The sequence below is a fragment of the Acinonyx jubatus genome, chromosome E1 (genome assembly GCF_027475565.1).
Source record: "Acinonyx jubatus isolate Ajub_Pintada_27869175 chromosome E1, VMU_Ajub_asm_v1.0, whole genome shotgun sequence".
Taxonomy (NCBI): Eukaryota; Metazoa; Chordata; class Mammalia; order Carnivora; family Felidae; genus Acinonyx; species Acinonyx jubatus.
Genome location: NC_069397.1, coordinates 10,669,366 through 10,674,608, shown reverse-complemented (window position 1 = coordinate 10,674,608; position 5,243 = coordinate 10,669,366).

The following is a 5,243-nucleotide window of genomic DNA, read 5'->3' as shown; positions in this document are numbered from 1 at the left end:
GAGGCTTCCCCTGAGGGAGGAGAAACAGGAAGCAGACATGTCACAGAACACAGAGAGCGCGTGAGTGGCCCAGCCTCTACCTCAGACCCCAAAGGCCAGGTAGGGCTCTTGGGGAGTCCCCGGGGAGCCCCGGGAGTGGATCCTCTCTTTGGCCCAAGTCACAGACGAGATACGGAGGTTTCCAGAGAAGTGACCCCAAAGCCACCCTGGCAGCTCGGGCATCGCATCTCATGGTCTCAATCACCCCCACCAACTTGCCGATCTACCCTGCACATTTTGTAAAGCCCAGTGCCCCTCAGGACTCCCCAGTGCCTGCCACATCAACCCCAAGCTCCTTGCCTGACATTCAAGGCCCTTCCAAGCCACGACCCCCATCCCCCACCACACTCTTCTCCAGACCTACCCTTTGTTATCTCCTTTCCCCGTAAACAAACACTGGGCCCCTGCCCTAGTAGGGGGGTACACACCCCTCTTTCATTCCCCAGGCCTTTTGCACATGCATGTCCCTTTGCAGGGTCCTCTCTTCCACTTTGTCTTCCCGGGAGACTCCTACACGTACGTCAAAACCCAATCCGGAAGGTGCCTCTTCCGGTTCAAATGCCGGGCCGTGAGATTGAGATCCTAAGGTCAAAAAGAACTGCAAATAAGTCTTGACCTTCGCTTAGTAGGTGTGTTATGGGCTGTGGCACCAGTGCAGCAATTCTGGAACAACTGAGTGAGTATTGTGGGAAGGAGCATAAATGGATAAATACGATGGTATTGTTTAGTACCCAGGTTCTCTCCAGGAAAGACAGGAGACACAAACCCAGAAGAGGAAAGTGAGGAAGGGCCCCGGGGTGCGGGATGGGAGCTGGACGGATCAGCGTGAAGCCAGACTGTTTTTTCCTGTAAAACAGTTTTTCCTCCTTTGTTTATATCCATGTAGTTACGCCACGCGTAGGTGTTCTAGTCAATGGATGACAATCCGTTACTACAAGGAATTATTTGAAATGCTCAGAGTATCCCAGATTTGACCAGTGGGACCCCTTTCCAGCTGCCTCCTTGTCCTCTTGCCTCGCAGGACTCCCCAGAATGATGACAAGTCCCCATCATTCTCTGAGCACTTCCTTTCTACCAGTATGTTTCAGGCTCGTCTAAGACTTCTCCTGCCCCAGCCCTGGAATCAGCTGCCTCGGGAGGCAGAGGGTGGTGTTTAACCAGGATTGAGCTGGTATTCGTTATGCTTACTCTTCTGGAGTTGTTATTGCTTCTAGAACTAGTACACAGGCAGAGCTAGGGGGGAAAAATGCGTATAACCACACACACACTCATTCAATGTAAATATATTCATCTATGAACATATATATGTACATATATGTATATACACACATATATGTATATATATGTATATGTGTATATATATGTATATATGTATATATGTGTATACACACGTGTATATATGTGTATCATACACATATATGTGTATATATAAGCATATATGTGTGTGTGTACATATATGTATATACAAATATATATGTGTGTATATATAAACATATATGTGTATATATACACATATATATAGAGAGAGAGAGAAAGAAGTTCATTATATATGAGTCTTTAGAAATATAATTCCTAGGGGCACCTGGGTGGCTCAGTCAGTTGAGCGTCTGACTCTTGATTTTGGCTCGGGTCATGGTCATGAGGTTTGTGAGTTTGAGCCCCGTGTCAGGCTCCCTGCAGACAGCGCAGAAAGATTCTCTCTCTCTTCTCTCTTCTCTGCCCCTTCCCCCCCACTCTCAAAATGAATCAAACATAAAAATTAAAAAAAAAATTTTTTTTAACGTTTATTTATTTTTGGGACAGAGAGAGACAGAGCATGAGCAGGGGAGGGGCAGAGAGAGAGGGAGACACAGAATCGGAAACAGGCTCCAGGCTCTGAGTCATCAGCCCAGAGCCCGATGCGGGGCTCGAACCCACGGACCACGAGATCGTGACCTGAGCTGAAGTCGGACGCCCAACCGACTGCGCCACCCAGGCGCCCCAAAACATAAAAATTTAAAAAAAAAGAAATATAATGCCTAGTGGACCGAACATGTCCATATTTCTACATTTCTATGAGTGTCTATAGAGTTGCGGATAATAGATTAAAAACCATGAACTCAACCAGATATGAATTGGTGAACGCAGGTGAAGGGTATACGGGTGTCATTATGCCCTTCTTACGGCTTTCTGGAAGGTTTGAAATTTTACTATGTAGAAAGTTGATAGGATATATGTGAATCTACATTCATCTCAAAATAAAAGGTTTCGTTTAAAAAAAAAAAAAAAAAGAAAGTTGTGGATCCAGAAGAGGAACATGGCAGAAGCCGTTGCCTACCCCGGAGCCCTAGCCGGCCAGGCCTTGGCTAGCGCCCCAGGGCCCCTCCCTGTCCTCCGCCTGCCCCAGACCCTGGTGTGACAGGATGTCATAAGGTTCCTCTTTCCGGCTCAGTTTCAGCTGAGGCTTCAAAGCCTCAGAATGGTGCAGTCACGGGGTTGGGATCCACCCCCACCCCAAATCTGAGGTGCCTAGAGGCAGAGGTGGGAGGGGACTCCTTATGAAGCAGACCATGTGTCCCCTGGGGCTCGGGGGGGCCAGGTGGCTGGTTTAGTTTATGCTTTTCAAAGGGCTTATTCTGTGCCAGGTCACGCACAAAAAAGGCTAGTATAGCTCTCCTAAGGGCCTATGGCTAGCAAGTGGCAGGGCTGGGGTTCAAGCCCAGGCAAACCTGAACCAGGCCCGGGCCATAACCCCTGTGCCATGTGACCTCAGCCTGGAGCCTGGGCCACATACACGGCGAGTCAAGGGCGTCGTGCCGGGGGTGGGCGGCAAATCTTAGCAGCATAAATGCACCAAATTCCCAGAGACCAAACAGGACCCCCCGAAAGGGACTTGACTGAGACGGCCCTTGGGAGCTTTGGGCACCCCAGCTGAGGGTGGATGGCAGGGCCTGGGAGGAAGGGACGTCAGATCTGCAGGTTGGGACGAGCATCAGGCACACCAGGGGGACTGCAGCTGGGGTTCCCACGGAGGTCCCTCAAAAGATGCCCACAGGAGGCAAAAGTCAGCATTGGTCACTGACAGGTCACAGCAGAACCAGCCACGAAAGACTCTCAGTCCTTAGACCCTGATCCCATGTGGCGAGCTGATTAATGGCCCAAAGACATCCGGGTCTTAATCCCAGGACCCTGCGAATGTTCCCTCATCTGACAAAGGGACTTCACAGATGTGACTGAGTAAGGATCTTGAGCCGGGGAGAGGATCCTGGATGATCGGGGTGTGGGGGGTGGGGGGGACTCTCAGGGTAACCTCAAGAGCCCTATGAGAGGGAGGCGGAGGAGGGGCTGATGGAGAAGAAGCAGGAATGTGACCAAAGTCGGATGCTACCGAGGCTCCTGGCTTTGGAGACGGAGGGAGGGGTCATTAGCCAAGGGACGCTTGGGACCACAGCTCTGGAAGCTGAGAGCAGCCATGTGTGGATTCTCCCCTGGAGGCTCCAGAAGGAGCCAGCCTACCCTTGCCTTGACGTCAGCCCAGCGAGACTGGTTTTGGACTTCTGGCCTCCAAAACTATACAGAATAACTGTGTGTTGTTAAAGCCACTAGAGCTTGTGATAACTTGGTACAGAAGCCGTAGGAGACAAATACACCCATCACCCTCGGGGCTGATCCAGCAGGGACGAGAGACAGAAACGGCAGCTTGAGGGGCACCTGGGTGGTTCAGTCAATTAAGCATCCGACTTTGGCTCAGGTCATGGGCTCAGGTCATGATCTCGTGGTTCCTGAGTTCGAGCCCCACGTCGGGCTCTGTGCTGACAGCTGGAGCCTGGAGCCTGCTTCGGATTCTGTGCCTCCCTCTCTCTCGGCCCCTCCCTGCTTACGCTCTCTCTCTCTTTCAAAAAGAAATAAAAATTTTTTAAATAATTAAAAAAAAAAGAGAAAGAAATGGCAGCTTGCGACCTAGAGAGGAAGACAGAGAAATTGATCACGACCCCCCCCCCCCCCCCCGTTCCAGGTCTAGATCTGGGGCAGGGGGTCGGGGAAGTGCAGTTTCAGTGAAAGTCGGAGTCCTGTAATTATAGACTGGACTATACCATTAACACCCCAAGGAGGGAGGATGGGGACCTTCTTATTTTCAGATATTGACTGAGACATCTGAAGGGTCTCCCTGAGTTTTCATCCTGGGCAGGGAGGGTAAGCACTTGTCAGGGAAAGTTCAACAAGACAGTGGCGAGAAAGGATCACGTTGTTTTCTGGGGCTCGTTCACTTAAGAACTGTTTCTTGAGCCTCTACTCTGTGCCGAGCTCCACGTAAGGTTTTGTGCATTTTCTCCCATGAGATGGAGAAAAAAGTCAAAACAAAACAGATCTCTGCCTTCAGACATAGACATCCGGCACAAGGGGGTGCCACAGACCTGCCTTCCCATAAAGCCGGTGAAAACCAGTAAACAGAACCGAAAAAATACTGAACGCTTCTGGAAATGGTCCCAAGGGTGAACAGAAAATGAAAAGCCGTGCAAGAACATTTAGGAAGATTTGGTAAGATAGGTGAGGGTCTGTGGTATTGGAACCAAGAACACTCCCTCCCTCCACCCTCCTTCCGGCTGAATGAGGTGCAGACTCGATTCTGGACCACTTCAGCCAACAGCACAGGCTCCCCCTCCCCCAGACCAAGAGAACCGAGACCCCCTTCCCCCACCAACAACACAGGGACCCTCTCTCCCCAGACCAACAACACAGGGGTCTCTTTCCCCCAGACCAACAACACAAGACCCCTCCCTGTGGTGACAAGCCGGTGGAAGCCGGCTGCAAGGGTGGTGAAAGAATTCACCCAAGGTAGAGGTGCCTGGGTGGCTCAGTAGGTTAAGCGTCCGACTTCAGCTCACGGCACAATCTCCCGGTGCATGAGTTCGAGCCCCGCGTCGGGCTCTGTGCTGACGGCTCGGAGCCTGGAGCCTGCTTCAGGTTCTGTGTCTCCTCCTCTCTCTGCCCCTTCCCTGCTCATGCTCTGTCTCTGTCACTCAATAATAAATAGACAGTAAAAAAAAAATTAAAAAACAAAAAGAATTCACCCAAGGTAGAACAAAGGAAATGGTGGTTTATTGAATACACCGCAAGAGAGCAGCGGGCAGGACAGTGAAGGAGAGACTGGATACACACCAAAAGGTTACGATGACAAAGGAAAAAGGTGAACCCCAAAAGGGGTGATGATTATATTGTGAGAG